This window comes from Bos mutus, chromosome 1 (genome assembly GCF_027580195.1).
Source record: "Bos mutus isolate GX-2022 chromosome 1, NWIPB_WYAK_1.1, whole genome shotgun sequence".
In the NCBI taxonomy this organism is placed as follows: Eukaryota; Metazoa; Chordata; class Mammalia; order Artiodactyla; family Bovidae; genus Bos; species Bos mutus.
Window position 1 is genome coordinate 20,607,058 of NC_091617.1, and position 24,456 is coordinate 20,631,513.

The following is a 24,456-nucleotide window of genomic DNA, read 5'->3' on the forward strand; positions in this document are numbered from 1 at the left end:
TCTCCTGCAAGTCCATGAGAGAAGAGAAGAATTGTTTGTGGATTTGTTTGTATAATCACCACTATGTAAAAGATATTTCAATTTTTGTGACTATAATGGAATAACATGCAACCTTCAGAGGTAGTGAACCAAATGTACATACAGCAAGATGAATACATCCTATTTCTTAAAAACGTTTTAGAAAAAAGTAAGAACTAGAATAAGATATATCACTTATGTAAATTAAAGCACATGCATGCACATAAATGATACAACACACTACATAAAACTTACTATGTGCATAAAATATCTCTTTCTAATTTACAAATACCTGCGTATACAAAAACATATAGGCATTAGAATAATTGTGGGGCTACAAAGTAGCCCAATGCAATTCTATACTTTTTGTGTATGTTTAAATTTTTTCAAAACTTTTTTTTTTCACTTTACATTAAGTACTTCATCCAGTCTCATCTGGATGCTGCAGAATGAATCTTAAAGACAGACTCATAGAAACACCACATCGTGCTGAGAGAATTGCTTCAGTTTTGTGCAAGATCAGAACTTGGTGTCACTATCCAACTAATATCGTTCCAGTTCCTGACAATGAATTCTACAGAGAGATAATCTGTCTGCTGCTCTGTTCTACTGAGAGTCCTGGATATCAGGGCCAAGAACTCAAACTTCCACATAACTGATCATAAAGTTCTTGGAACACCTCCATCTCACATGAACCTGATTTAGTTTTTACTGCATTAGGATGCTGAATCCTGAATCCACTTGTTCCTAACACAACTCCATCCTCAGAGGGATTAGGATCAAAATCAAAGACAGGACACATGTAATACCTATTGCTATTCATATCATAAAGTGCCCTGCTTCTAACACAAGTGCTTCAGCAATCATAGTTTAATAACAGAGGCACATAATGAACAAGGTGTATAATTAGAATTCTCACAATTTGAGCTAGAAGAACAAGCCTTCCAACTCTTCCATTATCAGAAGAATAATGAATGTATTTTGAGTATAATTATAATATTTCACTGAATTATGCTTTTCTCAAATTCTAGTATCTTAAACAAACATAATATCTATATGAAAAAATGATTGCATTTCAATTCCCAGGGAGCAGGTTCAATGGTATATGAGCATAATTGCCTATATAAAAATATTCTCTTTTGATGATTGTATAAAGTGGTAACTCCCAAGAAAAAAGTGAAGAACACTTTAAAGGTCACCTCATTCATCTGCTTTCCAGTAGTTCCAGAATAAAACTGAACTAGTTAATCATCACTTTTAAAGTGATAACAAGTAGTCAAATAACTTGTGAATGTTATAATGCAATACAGTATAATGCAATGTGAATGTTATAATGTGATTTTATTGTCTCTCAGATGAAATTTCATGGTTCAAGATCCTCAGGTAGGAATTTAGTAAATTTCACTTTACTAGATTTAATTTGTTAATATGGTCTCAAAAAAATATCTAGTAATAACTGAAGTGCTCCAAAAGACTTACTCAAGTAGGTGTTTCAATGAAATACAGAAAAATAAAAAGGGAAGATGTAAACTATCTCAGGGAGGGAAATAAGAAATTACAAATAAAGTATATTAATAAATATAAAATAATATTATGAAAATTTGGGGCAGGGGGCTTAATCAAAATTTACTGCTAAAGATTTTCTAGAAATTCAATATTGAGTGAGGTTTTGACTCAAAAGTAAGATATCATAGGAATGCTAAGGTAGAATTTAAAGGTTTTTATTTGTTTTATAAATGATGGTTCATAATTACTACTATCTTTAAGGCAGTCTATATAACATGATTTAAAAATTTGGTGACTGGCAAAGAAGAAAGAAAATATGGGTTACATATTGAATTTGTTTATGTGACTAATATACATAATAAATATTTTAAATTATCTTTTATTCAGAGCTTTTCTTTGAATTTTTCTATCAGATTTCAAATCAAGTCTCTAAATTTTTAGTCCACATATATAAACAGCATATTTGCATTTGTCAAATATTCAAACCTAGAAACAGTATAGGACTTTTAAAAAGACCAAATTTATATTTGTTCCTAATATAAAGGTATTGAATTAAATAAATCAAAATTCATTTACCTCAGTTCAGTCACTCAGTCGTGTCCAACTCTTTGTGACCCCATGAACTGAAGCATGACAAGCTTCCCTGTCCACCACCAACTTTTGGAACTTTCTCAAACTCATGACCATCAAGTCACTGATGCCATCTAAACATCTCATCCTCTGTCCTCCCCTTCTCCTGCCTTCAATCTTCCCCAGCATCAGGATCTTTCCCAATGAGTCAGTTCTTCACATCAGGTGGCCAAAGTTTTGGAGCTTCAGCTTCAGCATCAGTCCTTCCAATGAATATTCAGGACTGATTTCCTTTAGGATTGACTGGCTTGATCTATTTCCATATTATTTGATAAATACTGATTAATGTATCCATTAACAGACTCTAGTTTCTTCTATAATTATAAAAGAAAGATATACAAATGATCTTTGTAGAATCAATCAGAAAGTCAAATTAATCAAAATAATGAGAGAAGTTTAGAGTATTTTTGTAAAAATTTACCTTTCAATGAGATAATAAAGCAATTTCTTTTTCCAGTTTATAAAATGATGCAATCTCAATGCATAAATTTGTTATTTAGCAAACTGAGTCTTAATGAGCCTTTGCCAGACTCCACATTGATGAGAAGGAGTAAGATTCAGTGGCTATGTTTCTCTTACTACAGATAAAGGGAGTCCAAGCTCTCTCACTTTTACCTAGTTTATTCTGATTGCTTATATGCCAAAGATGTGATCTGGTTTTATTAGATATTTGATTGCTTTGTTGGAAATGACCTGTGGTCTCCAAGCGAGATGACCTCAAGATATATCTCTTCTGGGACATTTCATCCTATTTCAGATTATCAGCTCCAAAGGTTAGATAGTCAGAGATGGATTGGAGAGATTTTTACCTCTTATTCTCAAGCTACAAATAAGATTTCCATCCAGTTTATATCTGGTTTCAGTAGTCTCGCAGGGCTATTGGGAAAAAAAAAATGAAGCACGTTTGATGTAGTAAACAGCAAAGCTCTATATATAACCCTTTCATTTCATTGTTTATTGATTTGATGGGCAGTGATTTTCATGTACTTCTTTTACTTTATGACAATTGATTTTAATAGCTTTTATACAGAAAAACATATCATGTTAAATGTTTTGTGGAATCCTACATTGTTAATAATTCATTGTATTAAAAATCTTAATTTTGTTAAAATGGCAAAGACTCTAATGTTAAATTTGGAAAACAGTTCAAGCAATAGGACCACCCCCACTCCCTTTTTGGAATAATGGCAGGATTAGCTTGGTTAGGGTTAAAAGGTCAGAAGAGAAGGACATCCTTTTTGTCAATATGCAAATGAAAAGCTGCTTCAGACAGAAGGATTCTGCTTGATTGGACCAATGAACTCAGTCATTATTATGCCACCAAATATGTTCAATGTTGGAAGCTGGCCTCTGAAAACACGAACTCCTTTTTCTTAAACATCCTTGAGTTACGAAAAGGCTACGTTCATTCCCTTGATATGGAATTTAAGTGGCGTTATTACATACCATGCCAAGATGAGTAGTGACTATAGAATTTACATTTTATTTCACACATTTCTGATAGTAAAAGTTATAGCATGCATGGGAAATATTTGGAAGTTGAAGTCTCCCATCTTCAATTTCAGATTATGCAGTTAATAACGAAGGTCATATTATAGGCATATTTTGTCTCTGCAGAAGATGCCTCAGAAGTCACTTAGACCTATGTATGTATTTCCGAGGACTTAAATCTCTGAAAGTAAAGCTGTAATCAGCAAGATCAGAAAGATCAGCCAGGGATATTTACCAGACATTATAAAATGCAAACAACATAAAGAAGTTCTATTTGAACATACATGTCCTCTTTCACTGGTAACATGTCTCATAAACACCAAACTTGTATCCAGTATAGGGAATTAAGCAGGAATCTTTTTGTGACAACTCATCTATTTTTAAGGTTGTAGGTGGATTATAACATTGCTTGTTAACAGAAGACTCTGAAAGCATCAGCAGCTCTAATCTAATGGCTAATACACATTTAATAACAGGCCCATTGTTATTGCCATATGAAAGGCTGACAAACTACACAGGGTTTACATAAAAAACTATTAAGTTTATATAATCAAGACTTAGTGTTTCACTTTCCTCTTATTCACTATCCTTTCTCCCATTTCTATAATGAGGATCAAGGTGGAGAACAAATCCTTTAGTTCAATCTTCATTGCAGACCCTTTCCCACAGATACATGTTAAAACGAAAGGTCAGGGGTCTGACCTTTGGCCTCAGGCTGCTGGTCTCTGAACTCTTCCTACTGCCCTTTCACCTCCCCAGACCTCTCTCAGACCCAGGAAGCTACTGGGTCCTCAAATAGCCTGTCCAGCTGCTCCTTCTGCACCGTTTCTTCCCACTCCTAACCTCACCCCTGCAATGGATTCCCTGCATTCTGGAAGGTTTGCTGTAAATAACCAAATATCTGAACCATGAGGATCTCTTTTTGATCTGTCAGGTGAAATTCTCAATTCTCAATTCTCAATTTTTTAATAATAATGTGGATAACATTAGAGAATATGGGCATTTTATTATGACTAATAAATTGATTAAATACTCAGGAAAAGCCTTTGTATAATATGATTCCATTGGTTAAGGGAAGATTCTGACAAATATCTCCTTCTCAAGGTGGTTGGTTTCTGAATTTTCCTTAAAAGAGAAAGAGCTAGCCCATAAGTAATTTAGAGATTAAACTACTTGTAGCACTACAAACTGATCAAGATCAAAATATCTTTCATGGAAGGAGTAAGAGAGCAGGGGGAATACCAGAGGAAGGTGGCTAAACCAGAAAAATTTTGGTTGTGATAGTTCAGTTTATATCAATGGTGTTTGAACATGGAAAAGACTATTTACATATTCTGTTTTGGTTGAAATAGTAGTTCTAAACCATATTGTAAAAGCCATTGAATAGTATTATTTTACCTAAAATCAATTCAGTTCAGTTGCTCAGTCGTGTCCGACTCTGTGACTCTATGGACTGCAGCACACCAGGCGTCCCTGTCCATCACCAACTCCCAGAGCCTACTCAAACTCATGTCCATCACGTCAGTGATGCCATCCAACCATCTCATCCTCTGTTATCCCTTTCTCCTCCTGCCTTCAATCTTTCCCAGCATCAGGGTCTTTACCAATGAGTCAGTTGGTTCTTCACATCAGGTGGCCAAAGTACTGGAGTTTCAGCTTCAGCATCAGTCCTTTCAATGAATATTCAGGACTGATTTCCTTTAGGATGGACTGGTTGGATCTCCTTGCAGTCCAAGGGACTCTCAAGAGTCTTCTCCAACACCACAGTTTAAAAGCATCAATTCTTCGGCACTCAGCTTTCTTTATAGTTCATCTCTCACATCCATACATGACTATTGGAAAAACCATAGCTTTGACCAGAAGGACCTTTGTTGGTAAAGAGTTATGTCCAACTCTTTGCAACCCCATGGACTATACAGTCCATGGAATTGTCCAGGCCAGAATACTGGAGTGGGTAGCCTTTCCCTTCCCCAGGGGATCTCCCCAACCCAGGGATCGAACCCAGGTCTCCCACATTGCAGGTGGATTCTTTACCAGCTGAGCCACAAGGGAAGATCTTATTTAAAATAGCTGCTGATAATAGGCATTCCATTTTATGCAAACTCCAAATTATTCTACATTTTTAGTTTTAATTGCCACATGTAACTTCACTCAGTTTTTGATTCAGCAAATGTTTCCAAATCACAGTGTCAGTCTGTGTCAATAACTGAGGATGAACAAAATAAATTATATATGTTGATGCCAGGAGAATTCCATGAACAGAGAAGCCTGGCAGGCTACAGTTCATGGGGTCGCTAAGAGTCAGATATGACTGAGCACTTAAACTCCACTCTACTCATACTCTGATAGAAATATTACATTTCACTTTTTAAAATAAATAAGGCTAAAACAAAGTGATGAATTGTGTAGTATTATATGTTGCATGAAAATAATGAGGAAAATGTGTGATTATATTAGCTGTACTGAGTGGAAGGTAACCTAGAGGCAGTGCTATTTGACATCATTCATTAATCTAACAAATATTTATGAGCACCTAGAAATACTTGGAAAGTACTGCTAGGTACAGAAGATATAATTGTGGGCAACACAGGCAAAAATCTCTGCCGTCATACTTTGTATGTGTATTCTAGTGGATGAGAAAGAAATTAGTCAAGATAAATAATATATGTTGCAGGTAAGAAGTGAGAATGAAAAATGAAGCAGAGAAGGAAATGAAATGCTGAAGGGGGTGACATTTGATAAGGAATTCCTGGATGGCCTTCTTGAGAAGATGAATTGTGAATAAAAGTTTTAGGGGTAGAAATTTCCAAGGAGATGACGGTTTGGAAGAAACATTGTGTGTGTGTTAGTCATTCAGTCGTGCCCAACTCTTTGAGACCCCATGGACTGTAGCCTGCCAGACTCCTCTGTGCATGCAATTCTCCATGCCAGAATACTGGAGTGGGCTGCTATTCCCTTTTTCAGGGGATCTTCCCAACCCAGGGATTGAACACAGGTCTCCTGCTTTGCAGGCAGATTCTTCAGCATCTGTTGTAGGGCTTAAGTCAGTGTGTGTGTGTGTGTGTGTGTATGTGTAGGGATGACAAGAAAGGTTAAAAAAGAAAGGCTAGCTTGAGATCAAGGAGTGAGGAAGTGACTCACTTGGCTAAGGAATTTGCATCTTATCAGGACAATAAGGCCGCATCACAAGCTTTTAAGCAAGAAAATGATAAGACATGATGCTGGCAAGTTGGCAGAAGCAATGTTGCTATGCCAGCAGGGCGTGGCTAATATTAAACTGTGTATAACTCCAAACGAACCAAGACCTCCCCATATAGTTGTTGTGATTTTTCCATGCACTCATAGTTTCATTTTGGACACAGGTATCAGTGGACAGAATTATTGGTGTGTAAGAGTAGAGGAGCAAATGAGAAGATGGTGCCACAACCAAAAGAGATGGTAAATTGGAGCTACAGAAAATAAGGGTATCTGTATGGAAAATGTTTAAGAAAATACATTGGGTTAGTGCATGCATTTTTGGTGGTGTAAATATTAATATTTTTATTATAACTACTGGCTCTTTAAAGTACTCTTGAAAAAAATGAAAAAAAAAAAAGTGTCTAAAGCAGCAATTCTTAAAGCCTGGCACACCCACAACAGGAAGTTCCCAAGGTTTTTCATGGGGTTTACAAAGTCAAAATTATTTTTGTAATAATACTACAAAGCAATTTTCTTTTTCACCAGGCTGACTTTTGAAGTGATGGTGAGAAATCGATGGTTCTGGCACCTTAGCATGAACCAAGGCAAGGGCACCAAACTATACTGATTATCACTGTAGTCTTCACTGCTGCACATTCATGGGGAAAAAAGTGAAAAAGTGAAGTGTTAGTCTCTCAGTCATGTCCAACTCTTTGCAATGCCATGGACTATAGCTCACCAGGCTCCTCTGTCTATGGAATTCTCCAGGCAAGAATACTGGAGTGGGTAACCATTCCCTTCTCCAGAGGATCTTTCTGACCTAGGGACTGAACCCACATCTCCTGCATTGCAAGCAGCTTCTTTACTATCTGAGCCACCCGGGAAGACAACCTCTCTGATTAAACACTAATCAAATCATTATCTTTGAATACATATATTTTTAAACATTGTGATGCAAATTGGAAGTATACATGAAAGCACTTCTGCCAAAGTATAGTGGCATCCTTAAGGAGAATGATGTTTGCATTGCAAGCGGAAGTGTGTGAAGTGTGAAAGTTGCTCAGTTGTGTCCAACTCTTTGTGATCCCATACAGTCCATGGAATTCTCCAGGCCAAAATACTGGAGTGGGTAACCATTCCCTTCTTCAGGGGGTCTTCCCAACCCAGGGATTGAACCCAGGTCTCCCACATTGCAGGCGGATTCTTTACCAGCTGAGTCACCACGGAAGCATTGTAAGCAAAACTAGCTGCTTTTTGGGGCTTCCCAGGTGGCACTAATTTAGGTAAAGAAGCCAGCCTGCCAATACAGGGGACATAAGAGACGCAGGTTCAATCCCTGGGTCAGGAAGATACCTTGGAGATCATTCCTGGCAATCTACTCCAGTATTCTTGCCTGGAGAATCCCATGGAGAGAGGAGCCTGGTGGGCTACAGTCGATAAAGTACCACAGAGTCAGACAAAACTGAAGTGACATAGCATGCACATTAGCTGCTTTTTTTAATGGAACACGGTCTCTACTTCAGAAAATGATTGGCTATGTTTATTCAATACTTGACCATTTGGAAGAGAGATTTTCTTGAAAATAAAATAAAGATGTTACTTCAAGGGGGTGGGGGGGAAGCCTGTTAGAATCTGTTGCCATTGATAAACTTTGAACTTCCCATCAAAAATTAGTGTTTTGGAAAATGTAGATCTACCACCCTAAGCTTGACACCTTTTCAACACTTAGGATTCCTCTGAGGAGACTGTTAGTGCTAGTAACAAACATAATTTTTAAAATACTGTATAGAGATCATTTGAAAGAACTACATAAATCAGTAAACCAATTAGTTCTTAAATGGCCAGTGCCCATGATGTCATAAATCAAGCAGGGATAGACGATCGGTTCAAGGGATAGACAGACCAATGTGACACTAAGGAAAATTCACTGCCGTGGTCTCAGATTCCTAATTGTAACCAACCTTTAGGAAAATATCAGTTGTGGATTTTGGGTGTAGATCAAAGAAGATATCCACAATTACCTGAAAGGTATTAAACTAGTCTTCCTTTTTCTAAACTACATAGCTGATGAAGGCCATATTTTCTTCACATACTTTAACCAGAAAAACACTGCAACAGATCCAGTGCAGGAGCAGGTATGAGAATCTAATAGCTGCATATTAAAGAAATGGGTCCCCCCAAAATGTAAAACAATTCCTCTCATTATTTTTTAAAGAAAATGTAGTTAATTTTGTGAAATTTGTTATGTAATAGGTATATATCTTAAAATGAATGAATGATATATACATATTTTTAAATTTCTCAATTTTAATTTATGGTATTGTAAATACCCACATAAACAAAATGGGATAGGGTTGCCAGAGATAGTGAATAAAACTGCTGAACACACAGTAAATTTGAATTTCAGATTAGCATTGAATAATTGTTAATATACACATGTCCCATGTAATATTTGGAACATATTTATACTATTAATTATGCATTATTATCTGAAATTCAAATCTAACCAGGCATCCAGTATTTTTCCTAATAATTTTTAAGAATATAAAGAAATTCTAAAACCAAATGACTTGAAAATCCCTGCTTAAATGCATTTTACAGTTCAACCTTTTTCCATTTTATTTCCTTTTTCTTATATTTGCTCAGAATTAGTGAGGTTTCTGGGCTTCCCTCATAGCTCAGTTGGTAAAGAATCTACCTGTAATGCAGGAGACCCTGTTTCAATCCCTGGGTGGGGAAGATGTCCTGGAGAAGGAAATGGCAACCCACTCCAGTATTCTTGCCTGGAGAATCCCATGGACATAGGAGCCTGGCAGGCTACAGTCCATGGGGTCATGAGAGTCAGGCATGACTTTGGGGCTAAACCACCACCACCACTGAGGTGTAACTATAAGGCATCCCTGTGGCTAAGTCAGTAAAGAATCTGCCTGCAATGCAGAAGGCCTGGGTGTGATCCCTAGGTTGGGAAGATTCACTAGAGAAGGGCATGGCAATGCACTCCAGTATTCTTGCCTGGAGAATCCCCATGGATGGAGGAGTCTGGTGGGCTACAGTCCATGGAGTCACAAAGACTCAGACACAACTAAGCACGGTACAATTACAAGTAATTATTTTAAGGGTCTTATTAGTTCTAGACTTAATTGCTATTGAGCTGTGGTATTAGAGAAGACTCTTGAGAGTCCCTTGGACTGCAAGGAGATCCAACCAATTCATTCTAAAGGAGATCAGCCCTTGGATTTCTTTGGAAGGAATGATGCTAAAGCTGAAACTCCAGTACTTTGGCCACCTCATGCGAAGAGTTGACTCATTGGAAAAGACTCTGATGCTGGGAGGGATTGGGGGCAGGAGGAGAAGGGGAGGACAGAGGATGAGATGGCTGGATGGCATCACCGACTCGATGGACGTGAGTTTGAGTGAACTCTGGGAGTTGGTGATGGACAGGGAGGCCTGGCGTGCTGCGATTCATGGGGTCACAAAGAGTCGGACATGACTGAGCTACTAAACTGAACTGAACTGAATGATTGAAATAACTTTTATACTTATTTTAAGTAAATTTTCTTGTTGTACAATAGGAAAATGAAGTATTTTGTCTAAAAGTCCTACAATGTGAGATTTACACAATGTTAAAGGAGGGCCTAATGGGATGCAGTACTTCTCAGAGATACATTATCAATCTCTGTTTAATGTTTGCAAGTACTTTGCTTGTCTCAGATTGATTAAATGGCATATTTGCACTGAAAATAATAGCATTGTGCAGTACTTGTGGAAAACAAGTCTCTGAAAATGGCTTATGATTTAAAATTGTGTTAGGATTAAACCATTGGACCTAAATTTATGAAATAAATTAGTCATTTTATTAGCACCTAGAAATTATATCTATGAAGAAATCAGTGCTCCACATGTCTTTTTTGGTAGAAAAATGAAATTCAGAGTACCCCCAAGACCCCATAGTAGAGCCCTAAACAACAAAAACAACAAATTAGCTCTAAAAATAAAAATGTGCATCTTAAAATGAAATTTATTTTCAAATGTAATCCAAATTTTGTATGTGTACAGAAGAAAGTAATATACATACCAAAAAATGGATCTCAGCTATGTCAGCAGATTAGAATTATAGAGAACTCTCACTTTCTCTTTTTTATATCTCCCTGAAATATATTTTCATCTTTGGATTACATTGGAAATCAGAACAAAGCAGTAAAGATTATAATGCATTTTAAACATTCCTATCTTTCAAAAAGTAGGATCATGCTTCATAAACTATTCCTTCATTCACTTCATTTACAACATGTTTCAGAACCCTTCCATGTTGATATCTACAACCATTTCTTTTCTTTTAATTGCTTTCTAGCACATCTATACTAATTTTTTTTTCCTTCTCTTTCTTGACAGTACTTTTTTGCTGCTGTTTCCAACAGCACTACCATGAACATGAATACACACATATCTTTGTATAACTGTGAGAAGTTCCCAGGTCTGTGAGATGGAATAAAGGATTGTTTGGGGAAGATAGCACTGGTAAGAAGGAAGCATGGATACAGTTATTTTTACTTTCCTGCTGTTTCGTGGGAGTTATACAGAGGACTTTATTTTCCTAAGAGCTCACAGAAGGTTCTGGAAATGCCAACGAAGTCATCTTAACCTAGTCTGTCTCCATTATTTCAGGCTTTGTCTGATACCTTACATTGCTGTGTCCAACATCCATTCCAACCACTGCTAACATTCAGTAGCTGGAAAATTACAAGCCATTTCTCAGACTTTTGGGGGCTAGGATATGATTTAGTTCCCATCATATGCTGTGGGAATGTTTAGGAACTGAATCAAATGTAGGAAAAAGCCAAGTTTGGGGCATATATTCTGCTGGCGAAGATCAAGGCCAAGGTAGCAACTATAGCAGAGCCTTCCCCGTGTGGTGGGTGGAGTCCTGACTCAGCACTTCCTACTGCAGCAGCGGCATATTTCTGGATCATGGCAGAGGAGCCCGGACTGCAGCCGGGGAAGTCAGCACTCTTAGCAGCAGATTTATAATTTTTCAGCTTCCTGCATCCCTGATAGTGGTTTACCTGCTAAAGGCAAAGGCAAGGTCATTTCTGGAGCTACTAGTTGTTCCTGGTTGTTAAGGTGAGAACTGCTCCACCGTTCCTTTCAATGATTCTGTACGTTCTTAACTGTCTATAGGAGATTCATTATTACCCCAAGTCCAGCCCTCTGTCTGTTTTTGTAGTTTGCAAGCTAAAAATTGTTTTTGCATTTTTAACTAATTGGGGAAAAAAATCAGAAGAAAAATAATATTCTGTGACATGTGAAAATTATACAAGATTCAAATTTCAGAGTCCTTAAATAAAGCTGTATCAGAACATACAACTCCCACACCCTCGGATATTAGGAAGAGCTACTTTCATACTACAGCCGCAGAATTAAGTAGTTGTGACACAGACCATATGGCTCACAAAGTTTAAAGTCTTTATTAACTGGCCCCTTACACAAAAAGTTTCCCACCCACTGATCTAGAGTAAACTGTCTTGGTTTGACTAAATCCTGAACAATATGGATGCTACTATATTAAGAAATGTGAGAAAATGACAGCTACATTGCAATCAATGTATTTATTATGCCAACATTTTAGTCACTGGTATCTTTTCTATTTCTCACATCTGGTCCTGGTCAGATGATTCTCCTTGTTGAAACCATAATCCAGAAAGTTACAAAGGGTTTACAAATTACCATGGCTCTTAGCACTCTTCCAGATATTTCTGTTTCTCCTCAATAACATATGGTAAAATTGCACTTCTGTGCACCCTTGATGTTAGACATGATTGTGTGACTTTCTTTGGCCAATAAAATTTCAGCAGAAGGAATCCATATCACTTCAAACGTCTTAACTTCTTTAAGACACGACTGCTACGCACGCTTTCTTCTTGTCACCGTTTAGTCGAGCTGGTCCACTCTCCATCAGTCTCAATTTCTTTCTGAGTAAATGCAATAAACAGCAGTCTCTGCCGACTCTCATGCCTATACCATGAGTGGGAAATCTACCTTTGTTGTTTTTAAGTACTGTAATTTGGGGTTGTTTGGTACTTCAAAATAACCTATCCTGACTGATACCTTAATATATAAGCTAGATTGAAGCATTTGAACTCTTTAGTTCAGAAATGCAAAATAATGTACTTTATTTCTAAAATAAATCATATTTTGATCAGAAGATTCCATTCCCACAGGTAGTGGGGGAAATATTGAAACTTGTCAATGACAAGTAACTTTGTTTTTGTTTCTGTTTGGAAGTCTCTTTAGGTTAACTGATTTTTGTTGGGTAAATAAATATTCAACTCATCCAAGATTTAAATCTTATTAAGGATATTAATTATCACAGGTGTATCCTTCTTTCTTCCTTGCCAAGCTCCCATCTAAGTGAAATAGAATTCCCAAGATTTGCAGTGGAGGGAGTGGGGCTGAAGGTATATGTGCTCATGTTCAAGTGTTCTTGCTTCAATCTGTTCCAATGTATTGTCTGACCTTTCTCCTGCTGCTGCTTCTAAGTCATGTCAGTCGTGTCCGACTCTGTGCGACCCCATAGACAGCAGCCCACCAAGCTCTCATCCCTGGGATTCTCCAGGCAAGAATACTAGAGTGGGCTGCCATTTCCTTCTCAGTGCATAAAAGTGAAAAGTGAAAGTGAACTCGCTCAGTCCTGTCCGCCTCTTCACGACCCCATGGACTGTAGCCTACCAGGCTCCTCCATCCATGGGATTTTCCAGGCAAGAGTACTGGAGTGGGGTGCCATTGCCTTCTCCGGACCTTTCTCCTGAGCACCTGGCAATGATTAGAATAGGTTATAGGTGGTGCTGACTAGATTTCTGAGCATGGTTTTTCTTGATTGTTGTTGCTTAGTTGCTATGTCCAACTCTTTTGCAACCCCATGGACTGTAGTCTGCCAGGCTCCTTTGTCCCAGACAAGAATACTAGAGTTCCTTGCCAGTTCTTTCTCCAGGGATTAAACATGCATCTCCTGTTTGGCACGTGGATTCTTTACTACTCAGCCACCTGGGAATCCCCATGATGTTGATTACCCACTGTGAAAGTCTGTGTAATCAGAGCTTTCAGTTATGAAGTCCCCGTGTGCTAGTCTCCACATCCTGACTATGGGTTCTCTTTAATAAATAAAGCTCTTCTTTATTTTCATGGAGAACTCTCAGTTTCTGTCTCTCACTCTCACCTGAAGTGCAAGAGCTCTGTGAAGCTTTCCTCCAGACCACTTCCCTTGACTTTTTCTATTCTAATTCCTGGTGTCACATTGAACATGGTTCCAGAGAGACAACTTGTCTAAGAGATTTGGTATCTCCCCTGGGATATGTCTGGGCCTGTCTAAAATCTCTCTGAGTTTTTCTATGCTGTTCTATCTTTGGATTTTAACCAAACAGTGGGAGCAAGATAGCATCCATGTCTTACTCCTATCATACCTCACCTTCTTCTTTAACTTTTCTGGAATCAGAAGACCTTTCCACTTTCCATTTCCTTTACTAGCTGGTAGGAGCTTCTTTATGCTCTTTCTTATTCAGTCCGGGATATTCACATCCCCCTCTCTATAGCAATGTTAACTGAAGGCCCACAGAGAATGAAATTGGCTACCAAAAAAGAGGATATATCCTTCAGAAGGTACTTCAGAAATATTGCCCTTGTTACATTATTCTCAATTGATCTAATCATTATAAAACACAAGTACCATATATGCTAAAATATTAAATGAGTTCTTTTTTTCAAATAATCCTTCAGAAACAAGAAAGTCACCTTATAGAATTTCTCATATTTCTGGAAAAATTCTATTTGGGAAAGATACAAACCCCAAGTTACTCAAATTAATGATGGTATTAAATTTCTAAAAGGTAGCAAATAAATTTATGCATGCTTAATAATGACCCTTTAGTCTGATAATCACAAGTTTTGATGTAAAAACATGCCTTTTATGTATCACTTTAAAAAGTAAAGTAGCATTGGCTAAGTTGTTAAAATGAAACTACCAAATGAACATCTGTTGCTTGGTGTAAAATTTCCAGAGATCACCTTACCCACAAATCATGGAAGCACTGTATCTCCAACAACTTAGATGGAAGGGAAGTACTTTGGAAAACTAAAAAAAGTGGTTCTAGTTATAATAGATGCTGACATCTAAAGGAAAACATTTTCACTGTATTCAGGCATTATAAGTATTCATGCAAGTGAGGAGTTTTAATATAGATGTTTCACAGAATGAGAGCATGAAAAATAGTGGTTTGTTCATTACTGTATCATTTAACTTTACATATGATTTTAAAATTGTGTGTAATCAAATAACATAGTTAAATTTTATAAATAGCTCTTTAAACTATACCCTTAAAAACATGTATTTCAAGTTGGCAGATAAAGTAAAACAAAATAAAAACACACACACACACAAAGATGTTCTTTTGGTATCTTCTCTTTGGAAAATAGGGGATCATCATATACTCAAATTTGTTTAGTGTTCAATAAATCACACAACTGTAACTCTCTCTACCGTACATTCTTCAACATGAATGTAGCTCCTACTACTTAGGAATGAACACACTTTTTTCAAAGTTTTCAGATCTCTATTGGTTCTGATGAGCACACTATAGTTAGCAGATTTAAACAGAATCCAGTTTTATCTGGAAATCTTGATGAGTGGTGAGTGAAAGTTGCTCAGTCATATCCGATTCTTTGCAACCCCGTGGACTTGGAATTCTCCAGGCCAGAATACTGGAGTGGGGATCTTCCCAACCCAGGAATTGAACCCAACTCTCCCATGTTACAGGCAGATTCTTTACCAGCTGAGCCACCAGGGAGACCCAAGAATACTGGAGTGGGTAGCCTATCCCTTCTCCAGCAGAGCTTCCTGACCCAGGAATTGAATCTTCTACTCTTTATTATATTCAAAACTAACATTCCCATTCTCTATCTGCAGCATTACTAGCAACTTCCAGCTAATGAAAAAAGAATACTTTCTGAATCTAACCTTGTTTTTGTTCTTCTACAAGTTTTCAGCCTCCAAAATAAATCTCAGGAAATTCCTGTGTGATACTCACTTCATCCAAGCCAGTCTTGCAGACCTGCCTTTCATAAAATTACACAGTGACTTCTGCTCTTCAGAATTTATCCCTAAGAGTGTGTGTGTGATTCAGATAAAGAATTTCTTTGGTTTGAAGATAGAAACTATCCACTATTCTACAGCAGAAAGGAGGAGAGGAAGCAGAGAATGAGAGGGAGAAAGAGGAAGGGAAGAGACAAAAAAGTGAAGATCAGGAAAAGCTCGTGTAGGAAGCTATGGGAATATGGTGAGAAAGAATAAGATGAGCAGTCAGGTTGCAGTATGATTCCAAGTTTGGAATCACTTTCTTTTTCCAGAAGTGGTGAAGATCTGGTTGAAGATGTTTTTCAAATTTAAATATATATTTGTGTGTGTGTGTGTATGTGTGTGTGTGTGCACACATATGTGGTTTAGTTGATAAGTCATGTCCAATTCTTGCAACCCCATGGACTGTAGCACACCAGGCTCCTCTGTCCATGGGATTTTCCAGGCAAGAATACTGGAGTGGGTTGCTATTTCATACTCCAGGGAATCTTCCTGGTCCAGAGATGGAACCCGGGTCTCCTGCATTGGAGGCAGATTCTTTACCAACTGAGCTACCAGGGAATTATGTTATTAATAACCAATCAGAAATAAACCTAGAGGAAATAAGTATTCATGCCCTAAATCCAGAAACACTTTTTATAACTGCCCATTCCCACAGGGCTTCCTTAAAAGACTCTTAAAAGACTTCTTAAAAGACTCTTCCTGTGTTTTATTGTGGATTAGACATGTCTTTCTTTTTTTTCTGAGAAAGTTGAAGGCAAAATAGTGACTTACTCAGAATTATACAGCTAAGCCAGAGGAGAAGGAGGAATGAAACTGATCCAGGAGTCTCCCAGCTGGGCTGCACTTCTTATGTAACAATTCTCCCAAGTTCTCATCTGGATTCAGCAACGTTAGCAGAAGAGATGCCCAGTAACAACCTTCATCCAGTCTTCTAAGTCATCAGGGTGAGGTGATGGTAATTTAACATCAGCAATTTTCTCCCCTTACCTTTAACCCAAGGGATGAATACATTACTCCAAGAAGCAACAGTCTTTGAGTTAGTATTGTACATTGCACTCTAAAGTTTGACTGTTTATTACAGTGGTTACTATTCTGGGCCCAACGAATAGGGCCAATCCCAGTAATCTTTATGGCATGGTTTCCAGGATAGCAAAATCCAAATCTACTTTCTTTTCCTACCTTTTCCCTCCGGGGCTAGTGTACACAGGTGCATCAATCTGGTGTGCCAAGAGCAATCTTTTTCTGCAGAGCTGAACAAATTTCTTACCTTTTTATTGGAAGCAACATCTACATCTGGGCATACGCTGACAGCAAGTTGCCTCAGCACATTTTTAATCATTTTGGATTTAGGGATTAAAAAAGATCTGATCATGTTTTATGGTATTTGCTGTGATTAATAGCTGACTTCTGGAATTAACAAAGTAAAAAAGAGAAGAAAACTTGGCTCGAGAGTTTTTCATGCCATGTGGTTATGCTTCTGTATGTCTTGACTGAGCGTCTCTGCAAGCATAAGGAAAACAAGTTTTCTAGGTCTTATTCACATTGTAAATCACTCTGCAACAGTTCACAGGGTATGTTGATACTTGTTGGCAGAAGAGCAGTAGATTCAGTTACATGAAGCATTTCCTAGTGATGTGTGAACTATGTAGTGAAAAATCATGACTAAACAAATGTTCTAACTCAATCTCTCAGAAGTAGATATTAGTATTAGCTGGGTTAGTCAATCTCTTTCCCTTAGCTCCATTCTTCTGGTCCACCTATTTCTCTATCAATTACTTTATTTCCTTTTAAGATTCTTCTTCCTAAGAGAATGTAGAGTTCCACACATTCACTCCCCAGTCTTCTTTCCAATTTTGTTCTTCATATTTTTTCTCCCTCAAACCCACCATCTGTTTAATTGGTCATTCCCTTCAAAGGCTTAATTTTAGGCCTCTAAGGAAGCAGAAGAATTTAGTCAAGCTTTCCTAACTGGAATGCCTCACAAATCTACATTCTTTCTCCTAACATTATTTTCAAATATGTATTTCCTTTCAACTGACTACTTGATATTCGCCTCAAATTCAAAATTTCTAACACTAATCATTGCTAGACCATCTCCATCTAACTTCCTATCCAACAATTCCTCTTCCTGACATTCATAGTTCCAGTAACTAGTCACCATGCCTCCAGCCTTCCCCTGCAGAGTAACTTGTCTACTACTCTGCAATCTGTTTGTCCAAAGAGCATCCATTCTCTTGCTGAGAATCCACAAAATGATTGTCTGGTGCCTATAATCAAGATTATTTAGCCTGAAATAGAGAATATGCCAAAATATGACCTTAGTCTGTCTCTGCAACCATACCTCGCACTAGAGCTTTACATGAACTTTCTAATTCTGTCTCCAGTGCACATTGAACGTCACACTCTACTCTGCCTTAGTTCACTCTGTTCTAATTGCTGGGAAGCACTTTTCCTCTTTCCTACCTGCCATTTAAATCTCACCCATCTTTTATGACCAAATCCTATCTCCTTTGTCACGACTTTCCCTGATCATCAAATGCTAAACAGTCTCTCTCTATTTCGCCCTTCTCTGTCTCTTTGGTCGGTACCATTTTCTAAGTACTGATTATTCATAGCCTCATGGTGTTTGCTACGATTTCATTTATATTCATAACATCTCCCCCATAACTCATATGCCTCCTGAGAGCCCAGACTATCAAGCAAATTATATATCTTTATATTGATGATTTTTCCACAATAAAAGCATCATTGATTTGTTGATATTCACTTTTATTGCTATGAAACGAACAATATTTAGAATATATGCTATAGACATACATATGTTGAATGATTTGTGCACTTGATCATTGTGAATTATGGTCAGATAAAATCTGAATACAAGCAGAGTTCGCAGTTGTCTAGAGTAGGAGTTTAACATCCAGCATAATTGAAGTAAAGAAAAAAAGATAAATAAGCAGATGAAATTATTATTAACATTTCATTACTTATAAAGCATACACAGGAATCAATAATGGGGTGGGGGGGGCAGTGGATGAGAAAGACTTGAAAAAGCCTTGGTGGTGGCCAGGGAGACTATGTTGTTAAAAAGAATGTGAAAGATAAGGATGAGAATGCGGCACCCCAACAATCAACACAAAGAAATGGAACAGCTGTAATATTGTGGAGGTGATTTTATATTTGTAAAAATAACAGATGTTTGCATATGCAGCAATGTGGAAATTTACAAACTTATAAAAGCAGATATAAGTAGATTATTTAGTATTATGTACATTTCCCCAGTGTAATAACCATGACTGTTACATGAATATGTTGTGACTTCAAATCTGTATTTTCCCTGCCAATCTTAGTGACACCTTTCTTAATTTACTAGCTCAAACATACGACTATAAATCCACCCTGTATTAGGTCATCAGCCTGTTTTACTGGATGCAGCTCTTTTGCAAAGTAAATAAAATGTGTGCTGTTAAATTTTTTAAACAGTTGCCATGGAAACTCTAAGCTTCAAATGTTACTAATGGGTTGCGCTTTTTAATTAACAGATCATTTGATTTTTATAAATATATGCTTGACCTTAGTATTATTTTAATTGATTTTGTTTAAATAGCTTTATATTTTTAAAACTGCAATCAATAGGGTTCCTAGAAAAGGGAAGCAGACAAAAAATACTGGATCTAAGCCATTTTATAAGTCTTTCTGTTTAGGCAAATTATTTAGCAGAAAGATGAAGTTTTAATTATACTATTCAATTATATTTTCTAGCATACTAAATTTATCCCAGTCTTTTATGGGGTAAAGCAGCCTTGCCTAGATCATTCCAATGGCCTTTGCAAACATATGTTCAAGAAACACTTGCACAATGGCCTGGTTCTTATTAAAGAAAACAAAAACTACTACTGTCATATGGTTCAGATTGTAAGCACATGAAAAAATAGATTATTTTTAAAACTTGTTTTTACTCCAGGTCAAAATGCTCATTTGAGTAGTCATGGTTTAAGTCAATATTAGAAAAGATATAAATAAGAGGCATCAGAGCCAATGAAAATTTTTAAACCATTATTCTAATTCTTTTTGTTTGTTTCCTGGATTTTCATTCCAATAGAAATTTATGTTTGTGGAGAGTTTTAAAAACAATTAATTATCATGCACCAATGAGATGAGACTCTGAAAAACAACCACAGAGAAATGTTCCATCATCTCATGGTTATTCGGTCCCCACCAAAAAAAAAATCTGAGAAGTTATTAATATCTAAGTTAGGTTGTGCAGGAAAGAGAAGGAAGTGATTTGGAATGACAGGGAGAGGAGGACCAATTCTCATGGCACTGGGGATACACGGAACATTGATTATTGGACAACTCTTCTGGTTAATGGGTATATGAGCCTATTGAACAGATGGTCCAAGAAAGGAACTGGTGTAACTTAGAGACAATTTCATGGTACTGAAAAATGTAAATGAGGCTAATACATTTTGCAGAATAAACAAATTGAGTGATTGTCGAAAATTATTTCTGCATCTGAAATAAATAATTTTTAATATCTAATTTTAATTTAATATCCAAATACATTTTTAAGTGTTCTTACTTTTCAGTCCTATATTTGGTTATGAAAATTTTGCATATGTGAAAAATCATTTCAGTGATAAATGGAAATGAGTTGTTAAGCCAGGAAAAGACATTGAGAAGACATGCACATTGCTCAGTTAAAGAAGTCAGTCTGAAAAGTTTACATGCTGTATGATTCCAACTACATTCTAGAAAAGGTAAAACTATAGAGACAGTAAGAAAGTAAGTGGTTGCCAGGTGTTTGAAAGAAGGGAAGGAATGAATAGGTGGAGCACAGGGAATCTTTTGGATGGTGAAATTATTCTGTATAAAACTATAATGAATAATGCCATTTTGCATTTGTCAAAAGCATGGAACTTGGGAGCTCTCTGGTGGTCTAGTGGTTAGGGCTTGGTGCTTTCACTGCTAGTGGCTAGGGATCAATTCCTGATCAGGGAACTGAGATCCCACAAGCTGTGCAGCACAGCAAATTAAAAACAAAACAAAACAATGAAACTCTACAACACAAAGTGTGAACCTTAATACAAAGGATGGGCTATAGTTCAGAATAATGTATCGATATTCACTTAACTGTAACAAATATACTACACTAATGTAAGGTGTTAATAACAGGGAAAATTGTGAGCGGTGAGAGGGGTATATAGAAGTCCTTATACTATCTGTTTAATTATTCTGTAAGTCTAAAACTGTAATAAAATGAAATCTATTATTTTTAGAAGGTATTCACATATGTTTTTAGTTCACACTATTTTTACTAAAATAAGAAATGGGGTTTTTCCTCCAAAGGAAAATGGACCTTTTTCTTCACAGATTAAAAATTTTAAAAAGAATACATTTTAGTTTTCATCCTGAATATTAATAACAACCATCAGGAGTGTATTTTCTTTCACCGTTCACTCAGGAGTTCAAATGATTACTGATTGGGTTTTTTTTTTTTTTTTTTGAAAAAAATGTAATTGTCTTAATTAAATAGATTAATAGGATGGCAATCTACGTGTAATTTTAGTGAATCATAAATTGTCTTGGGCATTAAGAATCCACTAAGTAGAAAGTTAAGACTAACATAAATTGGAAATTTTTCTAATATATACCACCTCTGAATTAATGGGGATTCCACAAAAAGGCTGATTTTGTATAGACTGTAGTTTTCTGGTAGCTGAGGTCAGAGAGAGAAAAAAAGAAGTCTTTGAAACAACGCTTGCTCAATATTTAAAGTCTGTTGAGCCAGATGGCTGCGGGGCCAACTGAAGCATATTTCCCCTTTTGTCTTCTTTGTGTTATGGCTTTTGATTGTTCTTAACAATCCCAGATGTGCTTTGCTTTAAACCTCTTTCCTCCTTCCTGACCTCACATCTTCTGTATGTCTTCTGGAAAATGTCTTTAGAATTGCCTTCCCATATTGTGATTGGGATTAAGTCTTTAATGATGCGTTTCCAAATGACCACATCCCTTTACTCCAAGGCTATAAAATGTTTTCTGTCTTTCCCAGACCCACTCTTTAAAAGATCATCTATGATGGCTTAATTCATATTCTGAAGATAATTAAAACGAGGTCACCCTATTACAAGCTAGTGCCGTGATGTGTGTGATTACATTTACAGCATCTCGTTTCAAAAGTGATGTATTTTTTTAGACTTTTAATTTTTAATTCACTGTTAAAGTATATTTTATATTCCAGAACTTCCAAAATGGCTTTAACTTTAAATATAATTTTGCCTTGACTATATAATGTCAGTAATATCCTTGAAGTTGCAATATTTTGGCGAATATTGACTTAGCTATACAAGTTAGCAAGTACTAAAGTAAAAACATGCAGGTAAAACAAAAAATATTCAGCACCACAAAAAAGAGGAATGATGTACGTTTTAGTTATAATAATTAATATGTAATTATACAAATAGTCATACAAATGCCATGTGTATATGTAGATACATATTAAGGATTCATTGTGAAACATTATGACCTTTGAAATCTTGAGATTATAAAAGCAGATTTTAAATGTTCCAGCAAGGCGGTAATACAAGGTGATCAACTTAACAAGTGACTATGACACAATTTCTTTCTGGTTATTGTTTTTACAGTTTGCTGTTTCAAAATAACAGAACTTAAAAGGTTTAAGATAATAAAAATAGCCTGAAATGTCAAGACAAAGAACACTTTTAAAGAAGATTTGCAAAGAAGTCTCTTTCTTCAAAGAAATACAGTAATATTCCCATACAGGATTTTATACCCAATATATTAGGAAGATAAGCATTGCTCTTGCTAGAAATTTGATACCAGTTTGTATGTTGGTCTTCTCATTAAATAAGCTGCATTTGCTTCTCAACTCTGTAGTTTCAAGGACTTTTATCAACTAGACTTATTTTTTTCTTTTTTTAATAAAAGATATTCCTCTTAATGTGAGGTTTTGGTAAAGAATATCATTCCCTGAAGAAAACAGTTTTATATTTAAGCATGCACCTTTAATTTTATTTTTTTCCATTGCTTGAAACTAAAATGCCATTACACAAACAAGCACAAAACAACTGTGAAAAAGTCTTTGCTTCCAAAGCACAGCGTTTTTTTCTAATAGGTTTAGACAAAACCACTCATCTTATGCTTATGATTTGTCTGTCCACAAATTCAATATTGTTTCTATACAGAGTGAGCGTATATCTAAGTGGATATAAAACAGTTAAAGCAAACCATAGCAGACAGTGTGCATTTGAAAGCAGTGATGAGGCTGGAGAAGGGGGACAGGAACGAGGTGACAGTGATGGCGTGACCTTGAACACAAACACAGACAGTCTGAGATAATAGTATAGGGTGGATCCTCCTGAACACATCATATGACCAGCAAGCAGGAACACAAAATTGTAGTTACACGGTAAGGGGGAAAGTTTATACAACAACAAGAAAAGTATTGCTTTGTTTTTGTTTTATTTTTTATTTTTTTTCTTTTTTAGATTAACTGAGAATACAAGGAGTAAGCCAAGGTAAAAGCTAGCATTGACTAATGCTAGATTTCCAACATTTAAAAACGTTTCCAAGTGTTCATTCACTGCAATTCAGAGGTCATTTGTAAGCTGATTAGGAACTCAGGGGGCCTGGAAAAAGCCACGATGCCCATCAAAAACACGTCATGTATTTATCAGTTCAGTTCAGTCACTCAGCCCTGTCTGACTCTTTGTGACCCCATGGACTGTAGCATGTCAGGCTTCCCTGTTCATCACCAACTCCCAGAGCTTGTTCAAACTCGTGTCTGTCAAGTCAGTGATGCCATCCAACCATCTCATCCTCTGTCATCCCTTTCTCTTCCTGCCTTTAATCTTTCCCAGCATCAGGGTCTTTTCTAGTGAGTCAGTTCTTTGCATCAGGTGGCCAAAGTATTGGAGCTTCAGCTTCAGCATCAGTCCTTCCAAAGAACATTCAGGACTGATTTCCTTTAGGATGGACTGGTTTGATCTCTTTGCAGTCCAAAGGATTCTCAAGAGTCTTCTCCAACACCAAAATTCAAAAGCATCAATTCTTCAGCCCTCAGCTTTCTTTATGGTCCAACTCTCACATCCATACATGACAACTGGAAAAACCATAACTTTGACTTGATGGACCTTTGTCAGCAAAGTAATGTCTGTGCCTTAATATGCTGTCTAGGTTGGTCATAGCTTTTCTTCCAAGGAGCAACTGTCTTTTAACTTCATGGCTGCAGTCACCATCTGCAGTGATTTTGGAGCCCCAAAAAATAAAGTCTGTCACGGTTTCTATTTTTCCCCTATCTCTTTGCCATGAAGGGATGTGACCAGATGCCATGATCTTAGTTTTTCAAATGTTGAGTTTTAACCAGCTTTTTCACTCTCCTCTTTCACTTTCATCAAGAGGCTCTTCAATTCCCCTTCACTTTCTGCCATAAGGGTGGTGTCATCTGCATATCTGATGTTATTGATATCTTTCCTGGCAATCTTGATTCC

At 36.7% G+C, this 24,456-nt stretch overlaps 1 long non-coding RNA gene across 1 annotated transcript in view; it reads left to right on the forward strand.

Moving 5' to 3' along the window:
• The first annotated feature begins 11,817 nt into the window (after nucleotides 1-11,817).
• Nucleotides 11,818-24,456, forward strand: part of LOC138987571 (uncharacterized) — a 54,428-nt gene continuing 41,789 nt past the window's right edge. The window contains exon 1 of the long non-coding RNA XR_011463917.1: nucleotides 11,818-11,943. This is a non-coding gene — a long non-coding RNA (uncharacterized lncRNA). The remainder of the gene's footprint in view (nucleotides 11,944-24,456) is intronic.